This window comes from Heptranchias perlo, chromosome 23, assembly GCF_035084215.1.
Source record: "Heptranchias perlo isolate sHepPer1 chromosome 23, sHepPer1.hap1, whole genome shotgun sequence".
Classification (NCBI taxonomy): Eukaryota; Metazoa; Chordata; class Chondrichthyes; order Hexanchiformes; family Hexanchidae; genus Heptranchias; species Heptranchias perlo.
The window spans coordinates 47,611,397-47,622,746 of record NC_090347.1 but is presented as its reverse complement, the minus strand read 5'-3'; the positions used below and the strand labels follow the sequence as shown (position 1 = coordinate 47,622,746).

Below are 11,350 nucleotides of genomic sequence, written 5' to 3'. Positions count from 1 at the left end.
CCTTTTTCTCCTTCCCTATCTTTCCTGAACACCTTGTATCCAGGAATACTTAGTAACCAATCCTGCCCTTTTTTGAGCCAGTTCTCTATTATTGCCACAACATCATATTCCCATATGGCTATTTGCTACTGCAGCTCACCAACCTTATTTACCACACTTTGTGAGTTTACATACATGCACTGTAAACCAGTCTTAGACTTTCTTGTGCTCTCTCTTAGTCTGATCCCATCTAATACTGTACTATTGTTACTCCAGTGCTATCTGTCTCTCCCAATCCTTTATGCACCTTGTTTCTTCTTTCCAATGCTACATCCTGGTGCCCACCCCCTGCCAAATTAGTTTAAACCCTTCCCCACAGCACTAGTGAACCTCCCCATGAGGACATTGGTCCCACCTGTGTTGAGGTGCAACCCGTCCGTCTTGAACAGGTTCCTCCTGGAGCACTCACAAGTGTTACAATACCAGGAGCACCCACTAGCATTACAATGCCAGGAGAACTCACTAGCGTTACCATACCAGGAGCATGCACCAATGTTACAATACCAGGAGCATGCTCCATTATTGCAATACCACAAGCACTCATTAGTACTACAATACTAGAAGCACTCACCAGCATTACCATACCAACAGCATTACAATACCAGGAGCATTCACCAGCATTACAATAACAGGAGCACTCATCAGTATTACAATAGCAGGAACATTGCCAACATTACAATAACAGGAGCACTCATCAGTATTACATTTCCTTGAGCATTCAGCAATATTATGACACCAGGAGCAGTCACCAGCATTACAATACCAAGAACAGTCACTAGTATTACAATACCAGGAACATCACCAACATTACAATACCAGGAGCATTCACCGGCATTACAATACCAAGAGCACTCACCAGTATTGCAATACCAAGAGCACACACCAGTGTTACAATACCAGGAGCACTCACTAGTGTTACAATACCACAAGCACTCACCACTGTTACAATACCATGAGCACTCACTTGTGTTACAATACCAGGAGCACTCATCAGTGTTACCATACCAGGTGAACTCACCAGCATTACAGTATCAAGATCATTCACAAGTGTTACAGTAGGAGGATCAATCACCAGTATTACAATGCCAGGAGCTCTCATAAGTGTTACAATACCAGGAATACTGACTAGCATCACAGTACCAGGAGAAATCACCAGCATTACAATACTAAGAGTGGTCACCAACATTACAATACCAGGAATCCTCACCAACATTACAATACTATGAATGCTCACCAGCGTTACAATACCAGGAACAATCACCAGCATTACAATACCAGCAGCATTTAGCAGTGTTACAATACCACGAGCACTCACCAATGTTACGATACGAAGACCACTCACCAGTGTGACAATACAAAGAGCACTCTCTAGCATTACAATACCAGGTGCACTCACTAGCATTACAATACCAGGAGCACTCACTAGCATTACAATACCAGGTGCACTCACTAGCATTGCCATATCAAGAGCACTCACCAGTACGACAATACCAGGAGCACTCATTGGATTACAATACCAGAAGAACTCACCAGCATTACAATACCAGGAACAATCAGCATTACAATACCAGGAATTACAGTTGCAGGAGCATTCACCGGCATAAGAACATAAGAAATAGGAGCAGGAGTAGGCCATACAGCCCTTCGAGCCTGCTCCGCCATTTAATGAGATCATGGCTGATCTTCGACCTCAACTCCACTTTCCCATCTGATCCCCATATCCCTTGGAGTCCAAGAATCTATCGATGTCAGTCTTGAATATAATCAACAACTGAGCATCCACAGCCCTGGCGCATTCAGCAGTATTACAATACAAGGAGCACTAACCAGTGTAACAATGCCAGGAGCACGAACCAGTGTAACAATGCCAGGAGCACTCACCAGTGTTACAATACCAGGAGCATTCACTAGCATTAAAATACCAGGAGCACTCACCTGTGTTACAATATTAGGAGTGTTTGCCAACTTTACAATACCAGGAACAATCACCAGCGTTACAATACCACAGCGCTCACCAGTGTTACAATACGAAGAACACTCACCAACATTACAATGCCAGGTGCACTCACTGGTGTTACAATAACAGGAACAATCACCAATATTACAATACTAGCAGCACTCACCAGTGTTACAATACCAGGAGCACTCACCAGTGTTGCAATACCAGGAGCACTCACCAGTGTTACAATACCTAGAGCACTCACCAGTGTTACAATAACAGGAACAATCACCAATATTACAATACCAGCAGCACTCACCAGTGTTACAATACCAGGAGCACTCACCGGTGTTACAATACCAGGAGAATACACTAGCATTAAATTACCAGGAGCACTCACTGGTGTTACAATAATAGGAACAATCACCAATATTACAATACCAGCAGCACTCACCAGTGTTACAATACCAGGAGCACTCACCAGTGTTACAATACCAGGAGCACTCACTGGTGTTACAATAATAGGAACAATCACCAATATTACAATACCAGCAGCACTCACCAGTGTTACAATACCAGGATTACTCACCACTGTTACAATAGCAGGAACAATCACAAGGATTACAATCCCAGGAGCACTCACCAGTGTTATAATACCAGGAGCATTCACCTGCACTACAATACCAAGAGCATTCACCAGTGTTATGATAACAGGAGTACTCACCAACATTGCAATGCAGAAGTGCTCACCAGCATTACAATACTCAATAGCGTTACAATACCAGGAGCACTCAGCAGCATTACAATAGCAGGAACACTCGTCAATATTACAATACCAGAAGAACTCACCAGCATTACAATACCAGGGGCACTCACCAGTGGTACAATAGCAGGAGAATTCACTAGCATTAAATTACCAGGAGATCTCACCAGTGTTACAATACCAGGAGCATTCACCAGCATTACAATACCAGCAGCACTCACAAGCATTACAATCCCAATGGCATTCACTAGCATTACAATACCAGGATCAATCTCCAGTATTGCAGTACCAGGAGCAGTCAGTAGCATTACATTAGCGGGAACACTCATCTGCAGGAAATCCGTTTCCAGTGGTGTGCCACAAGGCTCAGTGTTGGGTCCCTTGCTGTTTGTGGTATATATTAATGATTTGGACTTGAATGTAGGGGGCATGATTGGCAAGTTTGCAGATGACACAAAAATTGGCCGTGTAGTTGATAGTGAAGAGGATAGCTGTAGACTCCAAGGAGATATCAATGGGTTGGTGGAGTGGGCGGAAAAGTGGCAAATGGAGTTCAACCCGGAGAAGTGTGAGGTAATGCACTTAGGGAGGGCAAACAGTAAAAGGGAATACACAGTAAACGGGAATATATTGAGAGGGGTGGAGGAAGTGAGAGACCTTGGAGTGCATGTGCACAGGTCCCTGAAGGTGGCAGTACAGGTAGATAAGGTTGTGAAGAAGGCATACGGAATGCTCTCTGTTATTAGCCGAGGTATAGAATACAACAGCAGGGATGTAATGATGGAACTGTATAAAACGCTGGTAAGGCCGCAGCTGGAGTATTGTGCACAGTTCTGGTCACCACATTACAGAAAGGACGTAATTGCTCTGGAGAGAGTGCAGAGAAGATTTACAAGAATGTTGCCAGGGCTTGAAAATTGCAGCTACAAGGAGAGATTGGATAGGCTGGGGTTGTTTTCCTTGGAGCAGAGGAGGCTGAGGGGAGACTTACAAAATTATGAGGGGCCCAGATAGAGTAGACAGGAAGTACCTGTTTCCCCTAGCGGAGAGTTCAAGAACTAGAGGACATAGATTTAAGCTGATTGGCAGAAGGATTAGAGGGGACATGAGGAAATTTTTTTTTACCCAGAGGGTGGTGGGTGTATGGAATTCACTGCCCGAATTGGTGGTAGAGGCAGGGACCCTCAACTCTTTTAAAAAGTACCTGGACCTGCACCTAAAGTGCTGTAAGCTGCAGGGCTACGGACGGGGTGCTGGAAGTTGGGATTAGAATGGGCACCTGGTTGTTCTTTGAGCCGACGTGGACACGATGGGCCGAATGGCCCCCTTCTGTGTTGTATCTTTTCTATGGTTCTATGCATCACAATATCAGGAGCACTCACCTGCTTTCCAATGCCAGGAGTACTCACCAATGTTACAATTCCTGGATTGCTCACCAGCGTTAAAATACCAGCAGCACTCATCAGCCTTACAATACCAGGAGTGCTCACCCATGTTACAATACCAGGGGAACTCACCAATGCTACTATGCCAAGAGCAGTCACCAGTGTTATAATACCTGCAGCACTCACGAGCATTACAATACCAGGGAACTCACCAGTATTACAATAGCAGGAACACTAATTTTATCTCATTATCCCTCAGCCTTTCCAATCTCCCTCTCACACCAAGTGTGAATAGCTCACAGATTTTCTGATCCCTTAGATTGAGACCATCCACACGGCTCCCTCTGACACGACCTCCCCCTCCTCCCCCTCTACTCCTGACATCCCCCAATCTCCCACCCACCCTAGCCCTGACTCCCCCTTGCAGTTTCTCCCCTTGCCCTTAAAATGCTGGCTGTCCACATCACATACATGGACTGCAGTTGCTGAATAGTGCTACCTGCTTACAAACACCTCTTCCCATCCCTGGTGTCCCAAACACTTTGGGGCAGTGAAAGGATGGGAGGTCCCATGAATTGTGTGGCTCCTCTCCTGGACTCCTGGCAGTGCCTGGTCTGCATTGATTTTCCTCACTCTGAAAGGCCCAATGACAGGGCTACAGGAAAGACTAGGGGTATGGGACTAATTGGATCGCTCTTTCAAAGAGCTGGTACAGGCATGATGGGCCAAATGGCCTCTTGCACTGTATGATTCTATGATTCTATAAACAGAGAGAGATAATTAGATAGATATATATAGAGAGAGAGATTGTTGAATAGAGACGTAGGTAAAGAGATCAAGAGATGATTAGAAATAGATCGACAGATTTGAACCAAATTTAGCATCTATTTGTATAACATCATTACAGATGTTTAACAGCCTCCCTGCTGCAGTGTACAGCTGATTTAAGAGGTCTCCTGGTGGTCCATCTGTGTAGGGGATTGAGCCCACATTTTAGCTCAAAATCATAGGTAAACCAGCAGGAGGGAATTCTCCAAAAACCCATTAGTAACCCACAGTTAACCCTGAATATCACCAACAACAACTCCTGTAGTCTGGTACTGTTATTGGCCGCTCATAATCTGGCAGGTATCGATACCCCATTGGTTGACGATCTTCCTGATCTCGCCTTTTTCAGTTTGTACCTTGGTCAGGGTCATGGTTTAACTTAAAAATACTGCTCAGGATTAACCCTTTCTATTCCACAGAGTATCTTATAAACCTCTCAAAGTTCCACTCACTTTTCTATTTTTTTTCAAGTTTCCAGAGTTCATATTTTTGATATACACAAATAGATGCTAAATTTGGTTCAAATCTGTCGATCTATTTCTAATCATCTCTTGATCTCTTTACCTACGTCTCCATTCAACAATCTCTCTCTCTATATATATATCTATCTAATTATCTCTCTCTGTTTATAGAATCATAGAATCATACAGTGCAAGAGGCCATTTGGCCCATCATGCCTGTACCAGCTCTTTGAAAGAGCGATCCAATTAGTCCCATACCCCTAGTCTTTCCCGTAGCCCTGCAAATGTTTCTTTAAAGGTATTTATCCAATTCCCTTTTGAAAGTTACTATTGAATTTGCTTCCACCGCCCTTTCGGGCAGAGCATTCCAGATCAGAACAACTCGCTGCATTGAAAAATTCTGGTCCTCTCTCCTCTGGCTCTTTTGCCAATTATTTTAAATCTGTGTCCTCTGGTTACCGACCCTCCTGTCAGTGGAAACAGTTTCACCCTATCCACTCTATCAATCCTCCTGCACTCTGTGTGTGGTGAATCCCAATATTGATGTTTGCCCCAGTGCAGGATCCCTGACGCTGTCCCCTGAAGAGCGGCGTTAAAGGGAGCTGCGCTGGAAGCGCGATTTGCCGAGTTCTGCGGCTGCGCGGTGCAGAGGCGGCGCGGCTCCTTTAAGAGGTTACCTGGCGGCCGCACCTGGCTGGCGGAAGGGGCGGCGCTGGGATCCGGCGGGGGACACACCTAGAGCCGCGCCGGGAGGCAGCGAGTTCGTGTCGGGAGTCCAGGTAAATGAGAGAGAGAAAAAAAAAAGCAAGCTACTCAGTCCGCCCGCCCGCCCGCTGCTACCGCCGCCGCCACACCCTCTCCGCCCGACCGAGGCCCGGGAGAGGAGCCAGGCGGCTCGGGCCTGGGAGGCGAGGCCTAGGCCTGGGCCTGGCCTGCAGAGACAGGAGCGGAGAATTAGTGAAACTTACCCCAGAGACCTGCTATCTGAGCTGGCCGCTAGCTTGCTAACCAGGCTAGTAACCAGTCGGGTAACTGCTGATAAACAGCCTGGTAACGGCTTATGACCAGCCGGCTAATGGAGTGCTAACCAGGCTAGTGACCAGCCGGCTAATGGAGAGCTAACCAGGCTAGTGACCAGCCGGCTAATGGAGTGCTAACCAGGCTAGTGACCAGCCGGCTAATGGAGTGCTAACCAGGCTAGTGACCAGCCGGCTAATGGAGTGCTAACCAGGCTAGTGACCAGCCGGCTAATGGAGTGCTCACCAGGCTAGTGACCAGCCGGCTAATGGAGTGCTAACCAGGCTAGTGACCAGCCGGCTAATGGAGAGCTAACCAGGCTAGTGACCAGCCGGCTAATGGAGAGCTAACCAGGCTAGTGACCAGCCGGCTAATGGAGAGCTAACCAGGCTAGTGACCAGCCGGCTAATGGAGAGCTAACCAGGCTAGTGACCAGCCGGCTAATGGAGAGCTAACCAGGCTAGTGACCAGCCGGCTAATGGAGTGCTAACCAGGCTAGTGACCAGCCAGCTAATGGAGAGCTAACCAGGCTAGTGACCAGCCGGCTAATGGAGTGCTAACCAGGCTGGTAAAGAAAGAACTTGCATTTATACAGTGTCTTTCATGACTTCAGAATGTCTCAAAGTGCTTTAGTCGTTGAAGGGAAGTCACTTTTCTAATGTAGGAAATGTAAGGTCCCACAGACAGCAGTCAGATAAATGATGAAATAAACTGTTTTTGTGGCATTGGTTGGATAAATATTGGCCAGGACACTGGGGTGAACTCCCCTGCTCTTTGAATAGTACTGTGGGATCTTTTAGAATCACAGAAAGGTTACAGCATGGAAGGAGGCTATTCAGCCCATCGAGTCCGTGCTAGCTCTATGCACGAGCAATCCAGCTAGTCCCACTCCCCCGCTCTATCCCTGTAGCCCTGCACATTTTGTTGTTTCAAGTACTTATCCAGTTCCCTTTTGAAAGCTATGATTGAATCTGCCTCCACCACCCCCTCGGGCAGTGCATTCCAGATCCCAAACACTTGCTGCGTTTAAATAAAAAGTTTTCCCTCATGTCACCTTTGGTTCTTTTGCTAATCACCTTAAATCTATGCCCTCTGGTTCTTGACCCTTCTACTAATGGAAACAGTTTCTCTCTATCTACTCTGTGTAGACCCTTCATGATTTTGAATACCTCTATAAAATCTCCCCTCAATCGTGTCTGTTCCAAGGAGAACAATCCCAGCTTCTCCAGTCTATCCACATAACTAAAGTCCTTCATCCCTGGAATCATTATAGAAAATCTCCTCTGCACCCTCTCTAAGACCTTCACATCCTTTCTAAAGCGTGGTGCCCAGAACAGGGCACAATACTCCAGGTCCATCTGGGAGGGTAGACAGGGCCTCGGTTTAATGTCTCATCTGAAAGATGGCACCTCAGATAGTGCAGCACTCCCTCAGTACTGTGCTGGGAGTGTCAGCCTGGATTATGTGATCAAGTCTCTGGAGTGGGCCTTGAACCCGTGGCTAACTGACTTGGTTTACTAGCCAGCTGGGTAACAGTGCTGACCCGGCTAGTATTCAGGTCTGGGCATATGGCTCCCAATGTGGTTACCAATGTCGCTGTAACTAGGCTAATACCCCAGTGAACTGCCCCTTTGTGTCGTATTTGGCTTGTGATGGAGGTTGGTGTTGGATTTATGTTGCACTGTAGAGTGGGTGCTCATGTGTAAGCTGGGTAACTGCTGATCATCAGCCTGGTAACAGTGATAACCAGCTGGGCAACATAATACTAACCATGCTAGTAACCAGCTGGGTAATGAAATGCTAACTAGTGATGGCAGCATGATACTGGGACTTAGAGGGTTAAATTATGAGGATAAGTTGCATAAACTTTGCTGTATTCCCATGAGTTTCGAAGGTTGAGGGGTGATCTGGTTGAAGTGTTTAAAATGTTAGGGTTCGGTAGGGTAGATAGAGAAACTCTTTCCTCTGGTGGGGGAATCCAGAACAAGGGGGCATAACCTTAAAATTACAGCTAGGTTGTTCACGAGTGAAATCAGCAAGCATTTTTTCACAAAGGGTAGTGGAAATCTAGAACTCGCCCACCCCCACCTCCAAAAAGGCTGTGGATGTTGGGTGGAGGGGGGGAGGTGTCATTGGAGCTTTCAAGACTGAGATTGATACATTTACCAACAAAAATCTATCGAGGAATATGGATCAAAGGTGGGTAAATGGAGTTGCGGCACAGATCAGCCAGGGTGTGGGCTGGGGTGGATGATTTGGTGGGGGGTGCGCGACAAAATGGCTTTGTTATCGATTTTGTAGCTACAGTAGTTTGAAAGCTGAGATTTTGTTGTCTCTACTTGTGTGGCTGGAAGGGTCTATAAAGTGTAGTTAAAGCAGTTTCCTGATTGTCATCTGCAGGAGCCTTTAGTGACCTGAAAAGGTCAGTTGTCCATGGCAGTAACGTTTACATTAGTTACTGCGGTAACCGGTTCAGATGGGCCTTGACACCACCGGGAGGGAGGGAGGGGGGGGGGCAGTGCTGGCTCGGGTGCTCTATGGCACCACCATAAGGGAGTGGTCCAGGAAGGAGTCGTGTGGCTACCTTTTCCCTACAGCCCTGCTGCTAAAGTTGGGGTTGGTGTGCACACTGTGTTGTCCAAAGAGTTGAAAATCTACTCATTGCTAAATGACAGCCTTGCACCCGCCCACGTGCGATTGAGGGACATATTTACATTCACACATGTCCAGGCTTGTAAGAGTAGTGTGAGGTAAGAAGTATGAGGTAGTGCGCTGAGCTAATGTAAACGGCTCAAACACACAGCCACGTAGTGTCTGCTGGGGCATTGGGGGGAGGGGGGTGCGGGTTTAAAACTGGGGCAATACAACACGCTCAACATTACTCCATTTATCACAGCTTCAGGATAACCATTTGAGATTCCTGTCAATCAGATTCTGGCTGGTTCAAGAGGCAGGCAGTGAGTGTTTTTCTTAGTTGTGCTCTGAATCCTGGCCGAAGTGGATCACTGCATGGACCGAATACTCGCAAGCTGTTCTTTGCAGGTCTTCAAGTTAGTTCTACAGTTCTTATTGCAGCCAAAAGATAGAACCACAAACCATCTTACTGGCTATTGAGGGCTTTGGGCATCTTTTGATGCAATGCATAAGCAGAGAATATTGCAGCAAGCAGTTGTTGATTTGTGTGGCTAGTTGTACGTTGTATTTTTCGAGATGTGGTGATGCCGGTGATGGACTGGGGTGGACAAATGTAAGTAGTCTTACAACACCAGGTTATAGTCCAACAGTTTTATTTGAAATCACGAGATTTCGGAGGCTTCCTCCTTCGTCAGGTGAGTGAGGGATTCCATAAATGTACAGCATATATAGTCAGAGAACAATGCCTGGTGATTACCGATAATCTTTCCAACTGCCCGTTATCAAAGCAATCAAAGGAGTTGAATGGTGTTCAGACAGAGAAACATTACATACAAGACTACTGAATACGCAAACGGTCAGAACAGAGACAGAGAGACACGAAAGGCAGAGAAAGAGAGAGAATGACCAGCTGTATTAAAAACAGATAACTTTTTTTCACCGGTGGGGTTACGTGTAGCATGACATGAACCCAAGATCCCGGTTGAGGCTGTCCTCATGGGTGCGGAACTTGGCTATCAATTTCTGCTCGATGATTTTGCGTTGTCGTGTGTCTCGAAGGCCGCCTTGGAGAACGCTTACCTGAAGATCGGAGGCTGAATGTCCTTGACTGCTGAAGTGTTCCCCGACTGGGAGGGAACCCTCCTGTCTGGCGATTGTTGCGTTGCAGTGAGAATAGGCCTGATCTCGGTGGCTTGAGGCTTGCAAAAGCTCAGTTATGGTACTATTCTTTGTTCCAATCTGCTCATGCCACAGCACAACCAGTCCAGATATTGCCCGACCAGCCCACTCTCTGTAAACTTCAGCTCGTCCAAAACTCTGCTGCCCGTATCCTAACTCGCACCAAGTCCCGTTCACCCATCGCCCCTGTGCTCACTGACCTACATTTGCTCGCTGACCTGCATTGGCTCCCGGTCTGGCAAAGCCTTGTTTTTTTTTTAAAAAATTGTCATCTTTGCCTCGCCCCCCCCCCCCCCTATCTCTAACCCCCTCCAGCCCTACAACCCTCTGAGATTTATGCGCTTATTCAATTCTGGCCTCTTGCACACCCCCCATTTCCATCGGCCCACAGCCTTCAGCTGCCTTGGCCTTAAGCTTTCGAATTCCCTCCCTAAACCCCTTTGTCCCTCTACCTTTCCTCCTTTAAGATGCTCCTTAAAAACCTGCCTCACCTGTCCTAATAGCTCCTTATGTGGCTCAGTGTCAAATTACCTTAGTATCCATCCTATTTGTGCCCCTCATAATTTTGTACATCTCAATCATGTCCCCCCTCAGCCTCCTCTGCTTCAAGGAAAACAAACCCAATCTTCCCAGTCTCTCTTCATAGCTGAAGCGCTCCAGCCCTGGTAACATCCTGGTGAATCTCCTCTGCACCCTCTCCAAAGCGATCACATCCTTCCTGTAGTGTGGCGACCAGAACTGCACACAGTACTCCAGCTGTGGCCTAACCAGTGTTTTATACAGCTCCATCATAACCTCCTTGCTCTTATATTCTATGCCTCGGCTAATAAAGGCAAGTATCCCATATGCCTTCTTTACCACCTTATCTACCTGTTCCGCCGCCTTCAGGGATCTGTGAACTTGCACACCAAGATCCCTCTGACCCTCTGTCTTGCCTAGGGTCCTCCCATTCATTGTGTATTCCCTTGCCTTGTTAGTCCCTCCAAAGTGCATCACCTTGCACTTTTCCGGGTTAAATTCCATTTGCCACTGTTCCGCCCATCTGACCAACCCATCTATATCGTCCTGCAGACTGAGGCTATCCTCCTCGCTATTTACCACCCTA

General features: G+C 47.0%; 1 protein-coding gene across 3 annotated transcripts in view; it reads left to right on the top strand.

Moving 5' to 3' along the window:
* The first annotated feature begins 6,061 nt into the window (after positions 1 to 6,061).
* Positions 6,062 to 11,350, top strand: part of llgl2 (LLGL scribble cell polarity complex component 2) — a 132,111-nt gene continuing 126,822 nt past the window's right edge. For all 3 annotated transcript variants that reach the window (XM_068004440.1, XM_068004439.1, XM_068004437.1), the window contains exon 1: positions 6,062 to 6,194. The gene's annotated coding sequence lies outside the window, so the exon portion shown is untranslated. The remainder of the gene's footprint in view (positions 6,195 to 11,350) is intronic.